We start from the raw sequence: 20,200 nt of genomic DNA on the forward strand, positions 1-20,200 counted from the left end.
GCCTTATTTATTGTTGGCCATAAGAGAGGTTCCCCAATCATCCACCAGGTTTTCACCTTTCGATTTGTTATATAGGAGACACCCAAGGGGGTTACTTGACATTGCCAAAGAGACATGGGAGGGGCAGTCCAGTCCATATAAAACCATTATTGAGCATGTTTCCCAAATGCAAGAAATAATTGCTGCTGTGGTGCCGATAGTGAGAGAGCACTTGGAACAGGCCCAACAGGCACAGCTTACGCTACTTTTCTCCTGGGGACAGAGTGTTGGTGTCAGTTCCCACAGTAGAAAGTAAACTTTTGGCTAAGTGGCAAGGGTCCTTTGAAATTTTGGAAAAAGTGGAGGAGGTCAATTATAAAGTTCACCAGCCAGGGAAAAGAAAGCCAGAACAGACATACCATGTAAATCTTATAAAACCCTGGAAGGATAGAGCAGCTCTGTCAGCTGTCCGAGTCACTCCAGTAAACCCAGGGCCCTTGGTTCCCAAAGTGACAGTAGCAAGAACCCTGTCAGCAGTTCAACAGCAGGAAGTCAAGGAATTTCTTATCAGAAATAGGGTGCTATTTTCTGACATACCAGGGAAAACCACAGTCATTAAACATGACATAATCACTGACCCAGGGGTTAAGGTTAACTTAAAGCCATATAGGTTACCAGAAGCCCAAAGGGAGTAAGTATCTCATGAAATGTAAAAAAAATTAGAATTGGATGTAATTGAAGAGTCACATAGTGAGTGGTCAAGCCCCATTGTGCTTATTCAAAAGCCCGACGGGAGTGTGCGTTTCTGCAATGACTTCCGGAAATTGAACAATGTGTCAAAGTTCGATGCCTACCCTATGCCTAGGGTGGACGAACTAATTGAAAGGCTGGGGACAGCCAGATATTTAACTACTCTTGACTTAACCAAAGGGTATTGGTAAGTGACGTTAACTGAGAATGCCAAAGAAAATATTTTTCTGCACCAGAGGGGCTGTTTCAATACAAGAGGTTGCCCTTTGGGCTACATGGGGCACCTGCTACCTTTCAAAGAATGATGGGTAGGATTCTAAGGCCCCATAGACAGTATGCTGCTGCTTATCTGGATGGTCATTCATAGTCCTGATTGGCAGTCTCACTTGCCCAGAGTACAAGCAGTGTTGGACTCCATCTATAAGGCAGGTTTGACAACCAACCCAAAAAAGTGTTGTCTGGGGATGGAAGAAGTAAAATATCTTGGGTATACCATTGGCAGAGGTTTGATAAAGCCACAGCTCAACAAGATTGAGGAAATCTAAAACTGGCCACAATCCCTGAATAAGAAGCAGGTGAGAGCCTTCTTAGGGATCACTGGGTATTATAGGAGGTTTATACCCAATTTTGCCACCATTGCGGTCCCATTGACTGACCCTACCAAAGGCAAACAGAAAGTAATTGTGGAATGGGGTCCTGAAGCAGAGAAGGCATTCCAGGAGTTAAAAATAGCGTTATGTACCCAACAAGTTCTGATTACCTCTGATTTTGACAGAGTTTGATGTACAAACTGATGCATCAGATGTAGGCATCGGAGTGGTCCTGTCCAAAGCAAAGAGGATGAAGCACACCCGATTTTCTTCTTAAGCCAGAAATAAAATCTACATGAAAGAAACTATGCTACGTTCGAGAAAGAAGCATTGGCCATAAAGTGGGCATTAGAGACTCTCGGGTACTACTTGGTGGGAAGAAAGTTCAGATTGATCACTGACCATGCCCCTCTGAAGTGGATGTCAGAAAACAAGGATAGTAATGTGAGAGTAACGAGATGGTTCTTGGCATTATAAACCTTCACATTTTTGATAGAACACAGGCCAGGAAGCCAGCTGGCCAATGCAGATGCTTTGTCATGTGTCCATTGTTTGGGGACTGCAGTTGTTCCACCCCACAGGTCGAAACAAAGGGGGGGATATGTGATAGAAGCAGTGGTAAAGAGGTCAATGGCAGGTACATTTGTCCTAGGTTTTGGGCCTATGTGTTCTAAAAAACCCCAGGAGAAGTCTGCTATGTAAGCAGACCAGATTATCTGCTTTTGGAAAAGCTGGTTTGGATCCTGGGGGTGTGGATGTGAGGAGAGAGAGGGCTCCATCCACAAGCCACTCTGGGTTTTGGCCTTTCAGCCTGGTAACAGGCTCATCAGGGCTTACACCTGGAAGTGGCTAATATAAGCTGGGTTTGTTTGTGGCTGAGTGTCTCACACCTGGGAGAGCAGGACTACAGGATAGCTTGCTCTGAGACACTGTTAATACAAACCTGTAAGTACTGTGGATGTGAACTTGTTTTTTAGTGTTTTTGTAGTGAGGGAACCTACTGTCTAGTTAGAGCCCAGACGGGCTAGGGTTTTGTTTGTTTTATGTTGTTTATGCAGTTGGTACAATAAAAACTGGCACCGACCAGTTTGTATGAGAACCCCAGACATGCGGACACAGATTAACATCTAACAAGCTTATGACCGTATTTGCCTTCAGCTGACAATCCAAGTTATTTATCCTCTCGCTGGAACCCTGTTTGCATGCATTTAAAAACGGCTGTCCTATTGCCTGACGTGACTGCTTGCTTATCATACTATAGATATTAATTATCTTTTCAAGCTTAATGATTCCTTTCTGCTCTCCGCTTGATTGACATTCTACAGCAATATAATTGGAGCTTTGCTTATTATATATCTAAGGAACAGAAGGGATAAAGTTGTCTATAGAGGCAATGAACACTGATTTAATAACTTTTCTATGCTGAAATCAAACTACAGCTATAATACCTCGTTCATTTTGCTCTTTTGGGGTTTTTTATATATTTTTTAACATCGGCCGATTGTTATTTTATATGTATTGATTTTTATTTAATAAAATGTCCATATTAAATTAATAATCTGATAGCGCTGTCGAGCTTCCATATTTGTTTCTGTTTTATATAGGCTCAGAGCACACGCCTATTTTTGACAGCAGCCATTGGTTATTTATTTTAAGTTATTTTATGTAATATTGTGCGCTCGATCTCCCACTTGGGCTAGGGTTTTGTTTATGTTTTATTCTGTTTATGCATTTGGTACAATAGTGGCACCGACCAGTTTGTACGAAAACCCCAGATTGTGTCCTGTTTCTTCGGCTGCTGTGTGTGTAAAGAGGGAGTCCATCTACCCCAGGGGAGGGACCCCTATCCTGACTGTGTCACAATATTATATATATATATATATATATATATCCACAAATAGAGCTGGGTTACTTGTTCCTGAACATACAATAAAATCACTTCTGGTTTTCTCCCACCACATCCATACCATATCCGTCTTTACATCATCTCTCCCCCTCCCCTCACTCAGTGTCTACATAATATATCCTTTTCCCACCTATATTCTTCCCCCTAGTCTCCTCCACACCTTCCCACTCTCTTACATACTCTGTCTACCTTTCACCTCTCTGCTTCCCTCCCCCACCTCTCCTGTTCCTCTATTTTCATTCACTTCTCCTGCACCATGGTTTAACTACCTTGCTCCCTCCCTTCTTTCCCTGTCACCTCTCCTCCTTCTGCATTCCACTAAACTCCCTCCTTGCCCATCACCTGTAGTCTCCCTTCCTAGCTTTAGAAGCCTGTACCATTACTATGATCTCTTCATCTGTCCTCCAAATTAATCTTAAACTACAGTAACCCTGATAATCTCATTCACATCTCTTACACTAACTTGGTCCCTCTCTCCTGTGCCCTATGGAATGGCAGATGTGTCTGTAACAAACTGGTCCCCACCCATGACCTCTTCATCAGCAACTCCCTGAATCGCCTTGCTATCACTGAACCTGGATTTTCCCCTCAGACACCACTTCTCCCATGATTCTCTCCTCTGGGGGACTCACATACTTCCACACCCCCAAGCCTGGGAGTCACCATGGGGGTGGGTGTTGGGGTCCTATCCCCCAGTTACTTCTTCCAACTGATACCCTTAGAACCATACCTTCCACTCTCTACATTCGAGGTTCATGCTATTTGTCTCTTCCAACCTGTTCACCTTTGATTAACTGTCATTTATCATCACCCTGGCCCTACAGTACATCCAAATTCCTTGACAACTTTGCTTACTGGCTACCCCACTTCCTCTCCTCAGACATTCCCACCCTCATATTAGGGGACTTCGATATCCCTATCAATGTCCCCACAGAATCCTATAGCTCTAAACTCCCTTCTCTCACATCATCAATTGATATCTCTCATTGATCTGATCTTCCATTATTGTTGTGATATTTCTCATTACACCAATTCACCATTACCCCTCTCTGGCCATCACCTTCTCGCTTTTAACTTATCCCTCATGCAAACAGGCTGTCAAACCTGTATCCTTATCTTCCCTGCTCAACTCACTTCTCTCCCCTATTATCTCTCTCTTGCCTTGACCAAGCCATTTCCCTATACAATGTCTCACTCATGTCTGCTGTTGACTCTGTTTCTCCGGCAATCACTTCTCACCCTTACATATCCACACCTCAACCCTGGCACTCCAATGCTCCAGATACCTGCAAAAATGTACACGAATCATTGAGCGACAGTGGAGGAAATTGTGTTCCAATGCAGACTTCCTCCATTTCAAATGTATGCAGTCAACCTACAGTGCTGCTCTCTCCCTCTCTAAGCCATTGTATTTCAAGAACCTAATCTCCTCCAGGTCCTCAAATTTCAACTCCCTCATCTGTCCCTTTTTTCATCTCCCCTACTCGTTCTCTGCCCTTGACATTGCCACCCACTTTACATCTAAATTAGATACATCAGGACATCATGTCTTACTAGACCCTCAACATACCCCACCCTCTTTACCAGACTACTTAATTCCCATCCATCTTACACATTGTGAATTCTTACTCCCCAGTATCTGGAGATGAAGTCATGGCCCTCAACCCATCATCTACCTTTCCACCTCTTTTCTTGACCCCATCCCCTCCTGCCTCCTCCATTACCTCTCTCCTGTTGCCTGTTCCCATCTTGCCCATCTCTTGGTTAAATATATGCCTTTCATTAGGCACTGTCTCTTCTGCATATAACAAAAGAAATCCCTAGTCTACCCATTCTTAAAAAAAAAACCTTGATCCTAATACTCTTTCCAACTACTGGCCCATATCTCACCTCCCATTTGCATTCAAACTCCTGGAGCAAATTGTATACAAATGCCTTCCCACTTACTATCCTCTCACTCCCAGCTTGACCCATTTCAGTCCAGTTTTTTTCCTCTCCACTCCACTAAAATTGCTCTCATGAAATTCAGCAATGACCTCCTTGCTGCCAGATCTAAGAGCCATTACTCTATCCTTATTCTCTTCAACCCTTCTGCTGCTTTTGACCCTGAGGGCCACCCTCCCTTCCTGAAAATCCTTTGATCATCCAAAGGGGGAATCATTCATTGTTGTAACTAGGGGTGTTTGAGCACTGTCTCTTCCCCAGGGCACCTGCATTTGGCTTGCAGGGTGCCTGGAATGGCACTTTGAAGCAAGTAGTGCTGTTGCAATTCTGCCATGTACGCACCCTGCATCCTATACAGCTGATCAGAGAGTCCTAAGGATGCTTCTGGCAGTGCTATATTCCCGGTGCTGGCAGCACAACCATCTCTGTGTGATCTCAAGGCATCGAGGGCCTGATTCAGAGCCAGACACTCTGACCAGAGCGCTCGCTCTGAATCAGGGCCCTCCTACCTCATCTTGGAGCGGCCTGATGGACACTCGCATAGCTGTGGGTTACCACCCACAGCTATAGCGAGCGTCCATGATGATGGTCGCGATGGTCAAGACCATCGCAACCATCGGGCTTGCGACGAGACCCTTGCGGTAGGATCTCGCTTCCGCAAGCCCTGGAGTGATTTTGGCTCTATCAGAGCCAAAATCACTCCCACTGACATCACTACTGATGTCAGTGGGGCTGGACTCAGACGGTAGGCGTTCCCATGGGAACGCCTCCGTCTGGCAGCCATGCCCCTGGCACGCCCACCAAAGGGGGCATGCTGTCACTCACCATTGACAGCATGCCCCCTTTGGTGCGAGACCCCGAGCGACGGAATCCCGGTCGCTCGCCGGGTCTCACGCATGCGCACGACGGAGCTCCCTCCATCGTGCGCATGCAAATTAGGGCACCATCGATCCGCTTGTGAGCGTCCTATGCTCGCGAGCAGGTCTGAATCAGGCCCCAAGTTCAGTATCAGGCGAGCTGCCACAGGGTGCAGTGATAGCCTGCTCCAGCACTGGACTTATTTACAACATCTAATTATTAATACATACACTATGGGCCAAATGTAATAGGGCGAGAGTTTAGAAAAGTGAGAGTTTCTGACACTTTTTAAACTTTGTCAATGTAATAGTGTCCAAAAACAAAGTAACAGAGTGAACTTGCATGTTTTTTTAGACTTAAAAAACTCTCACGATTTAAAATCTCATTCAGATGTTTTCCCATTTTGAAGATAAAACTCAACCAATGTGAGAGTTTACTGCTAAACTCTAAACTCTCACATTTTCTAAACTCTCACCCTATTACATTTGGCCCAATATGTGCAATATTATCCTTCCATTTGAAGTGAGTCACCCTAAGCCACACTGATTAAGTGACCTTATGCAAAAAAGAATCCCTCATCATTAAATTGAGAAAACCACACTAATGCCGTATACACACTACGATGTGTGTATGCAGAGATATCGTCTGCAGCAGGATTCGGCAGGGGTGCCGACATTGGTAAGTGTATACACACTTGCCAATGTCAGCCACGACGAATGATGGTAGGGGGGCGGGGCAATGCTGCATTCAGCAGCATGGCATTGTTAACAATATACCATTGAGCTGCATGTTCAGTCAACTGGGTATATGGTTAATGAACCGTGGGAGCATGCATCATTGGTCATTCAGTGAGTACACACAGGGATGGTTCTAGGGGACGGCTAACAGGGCTGTCGCCCGGAGGGCAGACCCCTGGAGGGCGCCACTGAATCCTCATAAAAAAAAAGAACAATGTCTCCCCCACAGGAAAAGTTAGTTAAAATAGTACTTACAATATATAAAGTGGGGGTAGGGGGGTGGTAAGGAGCAATAAATATAGGGGAGATGATGGATATAAAAGATATAAGGAGTGGGGGAGATGGTGGGTATAAAAGATATAAGGAGTGGGGGAGATGGTGGGTATAAAAGATATAAGGAGTGGGGGAGATGGTGGGTATAAAAGATGTAAGGAGTGGGGTAGATGGTGGATATAAAAGATATAAGGAGTGGGGTAGATGGTGGGTATAAAAGAAATAAGGAGTGGGGGAGATGGTGGGTATAAAAGAAATAAGGAGTGGGGGAGATGGTGGGTATAAAAGATATAAGGAGTGGGGGAGATGGTGGGTATAAAAGATATAAGGAGTGGGGGAGATGGTGGGTATAAAAGATGTAAGGAGTGGGGTAGATGGTGGGTATAAAAGATATAAGGAGTGGGGTAGATGGTGGGTATAAAAGAAATAAGGAGTGGGGGAGATGGTGGGTATAAAAGAAATAAGGAGTGGGGGAGATGGTGGGTATAAAAGAAATAAGGAGTGGGGGAGATGGTGGGTATAAAAGATATAAGGAGTGGGGGAGATGTGAGTATAAAAGATATAAGGAGTGGGGGAGATGGTGAGTATAAAAGATATAAAGAGTGGGGGAGATGGTGGGTATAAAATATATAAAGAGTGGGGGAGATGATGAAAAACCGGTAAGGGCAGGAGGGGGGTCTGCAGTTGGCAGTGGCACATAAGTGTGTCACTATCACACATCTTATTTTTTATTATGGCAGTGGGCTGCATACTGTTGTATTATAAATACTGCAGGGGTCCTATGTGTTTATTAATTATATAAAATATCATGCATTTATGTAAGATGCACTTGCACATGTAATAATTATTTAGATGACATGTTAATGTGGCCTAAACAATTACTACATGTGCACATGCAACCTACATAAATGTCATTGTGCATATTTTATATAAATAACAAACACATAGGACACCTCACTATTATATAGTGAATGGGTCCTCCTATACAATATGTAATTATTTAGGTGATGGGATGATATATATTGCAGGGGTCCTATGTGTTTGTTACTTATATATTATGCATTGTGATATTTGCGTAGGTTGTACTTGCACATGTTTCTGTTTCTAGATACTTGTGTACCTAAATGTGATGACTTGGGAGTGTTCCACAAGGACATGCCCCCTCCCCAAACTGCAACGACTTCTTTCCGGAAGGAAACATCATCTATAAAAAAAGTTTGTTTTTTTTTGGGGGGGGGGTGGGCGCAACTTCAAACTTCCGCCCTGAGCTCCACAATGACTACAACTGGCCCTGAGTACACACTGGACATTATGAACGACATGAATGGTAATGATATCGTTATCATTTATAAAAAACGTCTAGTATGTATGTCCCTTAAGAAAAAATGTATGACAGCATATGACATGGAGATAACATTATCTATGCTATTTAGAAAGACAGTTACTGAGCTGTCTGAGGACATCCATATAAAGTAGTCAGTAAATATAATGATCTAATAATTCCTAATTAACAATACATAAGAGTAGACATCATCTATACAAACACTTAATGTGCTTGACGTTAACCTGAGTGGAGACTTTTTTTTCTCATTGACAACTTTACAAGGCTCTTTTGCATATCACACCAAAACAAAATTATTTCATGATGACATCAGGAGAAATAATTACTAATGTCGTCTAAAAGGAAAACTTATAGGACCTTGGTTAAAAAAACTATTGCAGTAAATTTAGAATTATTCCCGTGCAAAGCCGGGACAGGCCGCTAGTCTGAATATAAATCACTGCAATAGTGTTATCTAAACCAGCAATATAAACATACAGTACACTATTACAGAAAATAACTGCTAACATTTGGTTATTTGAATTACATACAAATAGGTACAAAAGGATACAAATACAGAGAATAATGTAGCAACTGTTGCAATTTTTTATCAACAGACTTCTGGTAATGTCTGATGCTGGGTACACACTACTAGATATATATCGTTGGATTAAACGACAAACAATATATTGGTAGCTGATTGGCAGGTGTGTAGACCCAATATGTCTGTTAACAACGTCATTCATATCAGGTCAGCTCTGCCGCACAGCCAATGCTGATATATCATGCAGATATATTGGTGCATGTGTGTGCATGTGTTCTGGCGATCATCGGTACACTGGCTGTGCGGATCGTCGACTCTGACATCACAACTGGATGGGTAAATTTAAATGCTCATCCAGTTGTGATGTCTGGCCCAACATATCGAGCAGCCGACTGATAAGTGTGCATAGCTTAGCTCAGTCATTTTTAGTATGTCATTAAAGTGTGTATCCTGCTTTACACAGCACATTCTAATGAAATTACTTGTACAAACATTTCTGGATTAGAAAATTTACTCACCTTACTATAAGGTAAATTCCTGAACTCTCCACAGAAAGTTAATATTGATTAACAATTTACACACACTTAGGGCCTGATTCTGAGTTGCATCCAAAGCCAATATTCACAAAATGGTCATTATTTTTCATCTAACTAAAAAATCACACAGCACATGCTTCCAACTAACTGTATGTGCATGCAGAGTCACAATAGTGATTGAGATGCAAGGTCTCAGAAATCTATTGGAATTGTATTTGCCCTTCATGGATGGTGACTAGGAGGTGGCTATTCAGATGTACTGTCTTATTAATGTGTTATGGTAATGTCAAGGGCATATCACATAACTGTTATCAAACACAGAGGTATATTCATCAAAACATAATTATCACTTGTGATAATTATGGTTTGAACTCACTGCCCTAAACTATCACTTCCGAAAAACTGCCATTTCAGCAAAGCAGTTTTTCATAGGTGAGAAACTTTTCACTGCCTGTCTTCAAGCTGTGCATGCACAGCTTGAAGACCGGCTGGGAAGAGAGACTGAATCCCCGCCTATCGGCCTGCCCAGCTGCAGATGTTGAAATCTGGAGATGGAGATCTGTTGCCTATAGCAACCAATCAGATTCTAGCTATTATTTTCTTGAAGGTGCAAAATAAATGTTAAGTAGAATCTAATTGGTTGCTAGAGGCAACATCTCCACTTCAAAAAACCCGCACTTTAGTAAATATACACCTAGCTCTCATTTCTCTACTGCATTTGAGGAAAATGATAGACATAATCTGATAGTTTGCTATGGGCAATACCACCACTTGTCTGTATTAGAAGCTTTAGTAACGCTACCCCCTTATCTCTGTATATATTGTGTATACTGTATCGGACCACACTGTGCTTTGAATACTATTGTTAATTTATAATAGTATTGTATTTGTTTGAGTTGCATCATAACTCTTCCAGCAGTCTATATCTATATGAATTTATAAATATTACATTGCTGTGTAAATGGAACATTGATAATATTGTCCATTTTATATAAGCTAAGCATTGTATACCTGAATATAAATATAATATATATACTATAAACAAACTAGTATGTTTTACCTATCGTTCACTGGGACGCTAGACATATAGGCCGATGTTTTCAGTCTGTGTACGCACATATATAAATCATAGTCAGTGCATATATTGCATTTTAATCAAATTTTGATGCTCAAAAATTATATTGAAGATGATTATTCCAAACAGAATAATCACAGATTAACATCAGTACACACAACACATAATTATATTGTCGACAAATCGTAAAACTTATACTGTAATGGCTGATACGGAGTCGGAGGTAGCAGTGATATTCTGATGCAGTGAGCAATGTTTTTCGCCTGTACATGCATCCAGATTTTGTACATACAGAATTGCAGTATAGATTTGGATGCACGGTAGCAGAATTATGAGGGTCTTTCCTGGATGGTGACTTAGAGGTAACTGGTGTGGCTAAAAGGATGCATGGAGATGTTACATCATATGGAGTGTCGGAGGTATGTCACTGGCAAGTTGTGGAAAGTGGTTGCTTACAAAGGTACTGAACCGCTCACATAGGGAGCCATACTCAGACAGAAACAGCATGTACCATAGGGCAGGTGCAAGTTTTGATGGTGCGACCGATGCACCACACAATACACAAAACTGAAGATACAGATGTGACCACATACACCTATCGTCAAATCACTCCAAATAAACCCGTTTATTGCACCAAGAACTTTGCGACTCAGCCGTGCCAAAACATGAATCCTAACCTCATAATACACTATGGCCCTGATTCAGACCCACTCGCAGACGCTGACCACTCGCTGGGTCTGTGGCATTTTTTTTTTTCTCTAGGTGCTCTCAAAGCTGTGGCTGGTCAGGAGCTTGTGCGAGCAGCCAGGAGACCATTGCAATAATCGCGACCATCGGCCTTGTGACAAGACCCTGCAGTAGGGCCTAGGCTTCCACAAGGCCGAGTGGACTCCCTGCTCTAAAAAAGCAGGAAGTCCACTACTGACATCAGTAGTGATGTCAGTTTGCCTGCCCAACAAACGCCAAGCATTCCTAAGGGAACTCCTGCGTTTGTCCAGCCACCGCCCCTACCCGCCCACAAAACGGGGTGAACTGTCACTCACCATTGACAGCCACCCAGTCTTGTTGCAAGCCCCGTAGTGACTGAACTTCAGTCGCTCAGCGGGGCTCGCGCACGCCGGACATGGTGCATGCGCAGTGCGCAAACATTGGGCCGCTTGTGAGTGGCTCTGAATGAGCTTCAATAAGTGAACTAAGATGCACATTTGAGGAAGAAGTAGCACATGGAGGAAAAAGTATGCAGTCTGTGTAAAAATCCAAAAGACAGGTCCAATGCAAGTGACCTGCACATCTCGTCATTATGCTTAATCTGCAATACCATACCAATTTCTTTGCTACAAAAATACTAATCCTAAGTATGTAATACCTCTTATCCACTACAACACAGGGACAACATTGCTCCCCAGCTGAAATATCCTTGAGACGTTACTACTCCCTGACACTATACGTCCCCCACTGAAATGAATTTCTAGGGATCATGTGGTACGCACAGACATCAGTAAATTTAGTAACAGTCCTGTTACCATTTTTTTTACCAGACCTGAATTGGGTGCTATAAGTGCACAGGTTGTGTGACCTCTAGCTATATGCTTGTAGGGGACACCATTAAGCATCCATTATCTGGACGTACCTTTAAAATTCAACATAGATTGTCCTGTACCAGTCGCTTTGTCATTTATGGCCTATTTTGTCCGTGCAGGAAAATCTATGCAGGAAAAACCAAAAGACAATTGATAGAAAGGATGGCTTTGCATAGATCTGCGATCAGAGCAGCCATCCTCTCAGGGGACAGAGAGCAGCCCATTGCCAGGGATTTTGCCACTTCGGGACACTCAATAAACCTCCATGAAACACAAACTTGTGGTCCACATAACCAGAGGATGGGATCGCAGCAAACTTTGCTCCAAAGGGAGGCAAGCTGGATTTTCCGCCTTGACTCCCTTACACCAAAAGGCTTCAATAAATCCTTAGGGTTACATAGTTTCTTGTACAGTCTCCTTTTTCCCATTCCATATTCAGACCATCGGTACTTACACTGTCTCTCCTGCTGCACTTTCATATGGTAACCTAGACTTCTCACACACCTCCAGGCCTGGTAATTTTAAAGGAGGTGGGGTAGGAATATTACTCTCCCAATCTTTCACATTCACAGTTCTCCCACAGGTATCTTCACTCACATTTACATCTTTTGAAGTACATTGTATCAGGACTTTCACCCCTTTCTCTCTGCGAGTTGCTGTTCTATATCGCCCACCTGGGCCACCTCAACAATTTCTGGAACATTTTTCTGCCTGGCTCCCCCACTTCCTATCCTCAGACATCTCCACCATCTTTTTGGGTGATTCCAATATCCCCATTGATAGCCCACACTCTCTAACCTCTTCTCTTGGCCTCTCTCAGTGGACTGACTCCACTACTCATCAGGAGGGCCACTGCCTTGATCTTGCATTCACCCGACTATGATCAGTTTCTGATTTCACTAATGCTCCTTTCCCTCTCTCAGATCACAACCTTATCACCTGCATACTCTCCTCCACTACATCAACGTCATTGAAATTACCTAAACCTAAAACCCGCAGAAATATTAATGCTATTAACTTTCAACAACTATCTACCTCTCTACAACAACAACTCTCAACAATTTCGACATTCACTTCTCCTGAGATTGCTGCATCACACAACTAAACCAGATTCTAGAAAAAGTTCTCGATGAAGTAGCTCTAGCTACCAATCACACACCACGTAAAGTTAGACGTCAACCGAGGCATTCTAACTTAATAAGGCATCTACAAAAACTCTCACGTAAGGTTGAAAGTCAGTAACAAAAGTCTCATACTCCAACTGACTTCCTCGCATATAAGACTATCTACAACTCTTATCATACTGCTCTGGACACTGCCAAACAAACATATTTCTAATCTCTGCTCAAACCTCTAACCCCAAGCAACTTTTTAATACATTTAAACTGTTTCTTACCCATCCCTCACCCAAACTACCTGCTACTATCTGTGCGCAAGATTTTGCTTCCTATTTTAGGGACAAGATTGATGAGATCCAAAATGAAATGATGGTATGCTCTTCCTCAGCTAGTGACCTGCTCAATTCCCTACCTGAATCCTCTGGCACATTCTCTTCATTTGATCTCACAAACGAAGATGAAGTATCTACACTCTTCTCATCCTCCTACTCTATTACCTCTCCTCTAGATCCTATACCCTCACAAATCAGTAAAGCTTTGTCTCCTGTGCTTATCCCAAGCCTAACTAAAATCTGTAATCTCTGCTGCTTTTGACACTGTCAACCACTCTCTTCTCATACAAACACTACAAGCCCTAGGTCTTAAGGACACAGCTCTTTCTTGGTTCTCTTCCTACCTATCTGATCGCTCTTTTACTGTTCATTTTTATGGCACTGCCTCCTCTTCGCTACCTCTATCAGTTGGAGTATTGCAAGGCTCTGTCTTAGGTCCTCTGTTATTCTCAATCTATACCTCCTCTCTTGGCAAACTAATCAGCTCTTTTGGATTTCAGTACCATCTGTATGTGGATGATACTCAAATCTACCTATCTTCCCCAGATTTATCACCATGTGTACTGGTCCATGTCACTGAATGTCTTTCTGCAATTTCATCTTTGATGTCATCTTGCCACTTGAAACTTAATATTTCTAAAACAGCATTAACTATATTTACACCAGCAAATAACAGTTACCAACCTGATCTCTCTATCACTGTTGATAACTCGACAATCCACCCTGCCCCACAAGCTCGCTGCCTCGGTGTTATCCTTGACTCTGAAGTGTCCTTTGCTCCCCACATTCAATCTGTCTCAAAATCATGTTACATACATCTAAAAAAATATCCAAAATAAAACCATATCTCACAGAAGACACTGCAAAAAGTCTAAGCCATGTACTTATTATTTCCCGCATTGACTATTGCAATAGCCTCCTTACTGGGCTTCCCAAAAACAGGCTATCGCCATTACAATCAATTATGAATGCAGCTGCAAGGCTTATCTTCCTTTCCAAATGTTCATCGTCTGCTGCCCCGCTCTGTTAGTCCATCCATTGGTTGCCGGTTTTCTACCGTATTCATTACAAAATACTCTTACTTAAACATAAGGCTATTAACCAAACCACACCAACATACATCTCTTCACTCATCTCAAAATATCTCCCTACCTGACCTCTCTCCGCTCAGCACAAGATCTGCGTCTCTCATCCTCACGCATTACTTCCTCCCACTTAAGGTTACAGGACTTTCTTCGCGCTGCACCCACTCTATGGAATGCCTTACCACGCCCATTACGACTTTCCTCTAGTCTCCAATCCTTCAAGCAATCCATGAAAACTCACCTCTTCAGGCAAGCTTATCAGATACCAGAACCGCCCACATAACCTTCATAGCTTCCATATATAATTACATCCCCATCACAGTCCACACACAACCTTACACAACACGTCTTTCTCTCACATCTTCGTGACATTTGGCCAACATTCCGATGTGAATGGATCATTCAGCCCACCAAGAAACTGTGCATTCTGGCTGGACCAAAATGCAATATATAGCACCTATCCTTGTGTATCAATGCCTATTTCCCTTTAGATTGTAAGCTTGCGAGCAGGGCCTTCCTACCTATATATCTGTCTGTTATTACCCAGTATTGTTCTATTAATGTTTACAATTGTAAAGCGCAATGGAATATGCTATGCTATAACTGTTAATAAATAAATAAAAATAAATACTTATGCTAGGCATACACTGCCAGATAAAATGTCTGTCAGACCGACAGACATTTTATCTGGCCGGCTGCCAGCCGCAGATGTCAGCGGCATACACTGTGAGAGAAATCTCACAGTGTATAGCCCGACATCTGCGCTCCGCCCCCGGGGGAGGAGACATTTCCCTGTTCCTTCCGTAGGAACTAACACAGGAAATGTCTGTCTGTCGGCTGCGCTGGGCATACACTGCCCGATGCGGCCGACAGTTACCGGGTAAATATCGCATCGGACGGGCATGCTGGACAATCCAGCATGCCCGACCGAGCAATATTAAACCCTCGGTCGCCCCCCCACACGTTACAATTATCGTGGCGATCCGCCGATATCGGGCGTATTGTCCCGATAATTGTAGTGTGTATGGCCAGCATTAGTTGTACTTTAGTCATTTGATATTAGCATGTCATTTTTTATTTTCACCATTAGATGGCGATATTTCATGTATTATGAAACATTTAACTTTTGATATGAGCATTATATAATTTATCATGTATTTATAGACACAGCATAACTCTGTGCCTTTTCTAATAGAGCCTTAGATATTTATACAGGTGCATTGTATATGTTTAAACAAAAAAGACACAAAAAAGACTGGCCGCTTAATCAATGAATCAACTGTTATAATAAATAACAGCAAATTCACCCAATGGGCTTATGTCTGCCCACTACTAATATAGTAATACCACAACAAAACAATGGAGATGTGCTAATAAACAAATAAATAATATACTATGTATTTCCCGAAATGGAAGAAAAGATTCTCAAGACACCACCTATGTAATATTAATATTATTTATAGAAATAGAATATGTCAGTACAAATATTTAGATTTACACTTATAAATAATCACATTACCCAATATAAAAAAACTGAAGTGCACTCCTAAGAATTGAAATGTATAAAATATACTGCCTCTAATGAAAGTATATCATTGGATTTTTGATGCCTGGAACAACCTCTTGTCAAATTAATGACTTATGGAAAATCGGATAATGAATATGTGAAGCTCTTCCTGTATGATATATATGTGCACACTGTTACACCAGTCTCTCACCACATCGATAACTAGTCGCAGAGTCCCATGAACAATCTGCTGAGTTTGGAAGGACACACCTCCTATTAAGCACACTAATGGTTGGCACTCTTGGCAAAGCAGTAGGGGGTCCAGTTGGTGTTTCACCTGTGCAGCTAATAGCCAAGGGAGTTTCCAATGCACAAACCCAAATAAAGAGCTGTTTTGAATCACAGTCACTTGTATAATTGTGCTGATAGAGCTTCCAGCTCCCGGCTTGAGACTCAGGGCCTGATTCAGCAAGGATCGCAAGTGCTAAGACGCATGCATTCAAAAGATTTTTGCAATCTGTGCATGAGTATGCATTGCAGTTTGCGTGCGCGAACTAGCCGGTGAGATCGGGAATAAGATTGCAGTGTGTATGCAGACCCATTGCAGAGTGAGTGACAGGGAGTGCCGTTTGTGGGTGGATAATTTAGCCACTGCAATAACATATGCAGCCTGAAGTTAGCAATTCCTGAGTGAGCTCTGACCTGCCTTAACTGTGTGTATGGGTCCGATGTTACTCAATGTTACCGATTGTTTTGCTATGTGGCCAGAGTATAGGGATATGAGTAAGGGAAAATGGGCATCCTCATGTTAGGCTGAGATCGCATTGCATATCACCGCTGGTATTGTGTGCATATAAGCAGAATTGTGATCCTTGCTGAATCAGGCCCTCTGTCCATTAGTCTTCCACAGCACAAGATCCCAGTTCCAGTAGCGTGGCAGCAAAACTACTGTGGTATACAATCACTGGCAGGTAATGTGATTGTATACCACAGTAGTTTTGCTGCCACACATTGGGGGCTCCCACACTCTGCAAACATTGTCCTGAACTGGGCCACTCTGGACCATCCCTGTTCTGGCTCCTGGCAGCATCACAGTCTGTCACTCACCAGGTGGACTTTTGAAGTCTTTCAAGACGGAGACAACTTATCTCTGCCTCTACACTACAATAAGGGCCGGCCAGCCTATTACGCCAGGTACGCAGCCGCGTATGGCGCCAAGTTGTAAGGGCGTCATCTGTCCCACCGCTGTCCCTAACAGCCGCTGGAGTTACAATGTGTCACACTGACTCATATGCCAGGCAGTCAGCCACAGCCGGAACACTTCACTGTCTCCTGGCGTCACCCACTGTGGTCACCCTCTCCCTGTCACCCAGTGCTGTCACTCTTTCCCTGTCGTCACTCTTTCCCTGTCATCACCCTCTCCCTGTCATCCTCTTCCTGTCATCCTCTGTCACCTGGTGCTGTCACGGTCACCCTGTCGTCATTCTCTCAGTCACCCTCATGCTGTCATCATCCTCTCACTGTCACCCTCTCACTGTCACCTTCTTCCTGTCAGCCTCTCTCTGTCACCCACAGGCTGTCTCCCTTTTCCTGTCACCCACTGGCTGTCTCCTTCTCCCTGAATATGTATCTTAGGGTGTATTTGTAGCTTAACATCCAGGATGGTCCTGCTGTATAGGGGCCCTATAACACTTCATACATTTTTATGTGGTGGTCTATGTGTATGTGTTTAATCAATTTCATGTAGGGACCTACGGGTGTGTTTTTTTTTTTCATGCAAATCCTATATGTTTTATTACTTTTATGTGGATGCTAATGTGTGTGTTTTTTTCTCCTATGGGGATCTGTGTGCGTTTTTTTTCTGCAAAAGCGATAACTATTTTATTTTTACATGGGGGCAGAATGTGTTTTGATTTTTTTAATGCGGAGCCTATGTGCTTTATTATTTTCATGCCTATGTATGTGTTTTTTTTTCATGCAAAGTCTATGTTTTTTTTCATGTTGTGGCCTATGTATGTGTTTTTTATTTATCACGTAGGGCCCCACACAGTGGAGGTTAATGTCTATGTTTTTTTTCCCTCTTTTGGGTCCATTGCATATTATTTGTAAGGATTCTGTATTGTCTGATGCAGGAGAAGGTCCATGTGGGGTGACACCATTAGTTACTGCATTCGGTTACACCAATCTTAGTGACGCAAATGTGTATAGTATTAAATTATAACCATGTGTATATAAAGCTGGTATTTTGATCTACAGATTCCATTTTGTCATTGTTACATTATTACATGTACTCCGGATATTTCACACACCGAAATATGAGGGTTTATTTCACCAGGGGGCGCCAAAATCTATATCCGCTTACCAAAAAATTTAGGCTCGGGCCAGCCCTCACTACAATGGGTGGCCAGGCAATAATTGACGATCTTTAAGCCCCGCCCTAATGCCGTGACAAACCAAGGGGTGGCCATGTCACGGCATTAGGGCCCACCTTCTTCCCATACACCTGCGAATCGTGGCATTATCAGCATGGGGGGTGGGGTTTACATGTCATCAATCATTGCCCGGCCACCCACTGTAGTGTAGAGGCACCCCTGTCAGGAACATAATGAAGCTGATACAGGTAGTATGTTTTCTCACGGTCTCATTCTCTGTCTCCCTCCTTCTTTCCCTCTGTTTCTCTCCCTATGTCTCTCACCTCCTCTCTTTGTCTCCCTCCCTCTCTGATTTCCTCCTTCTCTCTCCCTCCCCCTCTCTTTCAATCTCTTCACCTCTCTCTCTGTCTTCCTCTCACCCACCTACTCCCTACATATCTCTCTTCCCTCTTTCTCCCCTTCTCTCCCTCTATTCCTCTCCCACTTTCCTTCTCTATCCCTAGGTAAAGGGCATATTAGTGGCTGTGGGGGGGCCTTGGAAATTTTATTGGTATGGGCACCACAATTTAGTTTCCCCGGGGCCCCTGCAAGCCTTAATCTGGCCCTGGCTCCAGGCGTCAAACATCCAATGATTTACTTTCATTAGAGCCAATATATTTTATATATTTCAATTCTTAGGAGTGCACTTGAGTTTTTTTATATTGGATAATGTGATTATTTTAAGTGTAAATCTGAATATATGTACTGACAGTCTATTTCTATAAAAATTATTAATATTACATAGGTGGGGTCTTTTTTCTGCCATTTCAGGAAATACATAGTATATTATTTATGTTTATTAGCGCATCACCATTATTTTGTTGTAGCATTGTATTTGTTGCCTATGCTATATGGATGGCAATCAACCATCGATGATTCAAAATCATCAATGGTTTATGGCCGATGTCAAATGTTTTTTAAATCGATGGGGGAGAAACAGATGGTTTCCCTCCATCAATGTAAAAGCATAACCAAATGTTTTTCTTTTACCAAGTGACGAGACACCGAGCATAGCTCCGCCCCCCTAAACACCCACAAAGCGTGCCTCCCTGTTCTGATTGGCCTATGGGCCAGTCAGTCAAATGACAGGGATGACCATTGGTTAGTGAAACCATCGAAGGTCATCCAGTGAATAGTCTGTAATCATTGGTTACTTGCTATTTTACCATCACTGGTATCCATTGATGGTTTCATCACCGATGGCCATCCCTACTATGCTGAGCTTTAGTTTTTATCTACCTTTATTGTAACATTTCAGTCACATTTTCTGTGACCAATAGTGATGGGTGCATAAGGACGACGTCATCGACAACGCGCCCACCGGCAGACCAGCACGAGGAGGTGCACTTGGATTGTGAGGGGGAGCACTTAAATACTGTCACATATACCTTTGTCCTGATGAAAATGTGAATAACATTGAAACATTGACCACAGAGATGCCTTTTTCCTGTATTAGTGAGTGCCATATTTTTGGAGTCATATATATATATAATATACACACACACACACACACAGTGGGGCAAAAAAGTATTTGGATAGCCACCAATTTAAAAGATGAGAGAGGTCTGTAATTTTCTTTATAGGTACTCTTCAACTGTGAGAGACAGAATCGGATGAAAAAATCCGGAAATCACATTGTATGATTTTTAAACTA

General features: G+C 42.7%; 1 protein-coding gene across 1 annotated transcript in view; it reads right to left on the minus strand.

Annotated features, from left to right (window-relative positions):
* Nucleotides 1-20,200, minus strand: part of LOC148511546 (uncharacterized) — a 117,465-nt gene that overhangs the window by 49,468 nt on the left and 47,797 nt on the right. The window lies entirely within an intron of this gene.

This window comes from Taudactylus pleione, unplaced genomic scaffold, assembly GCF_031769625.1.
Source record: "Taudactylus pleione unplaced genomic scaffold, aTauple2 ptg000305l, whole genome shotgun sequence".
Lineage (NCBI taxonomy): Eukaryota > Metazoa > Chordata > Amphibia > Anura > Myobatrachidae > Taudactylus > Taudactylus pleione.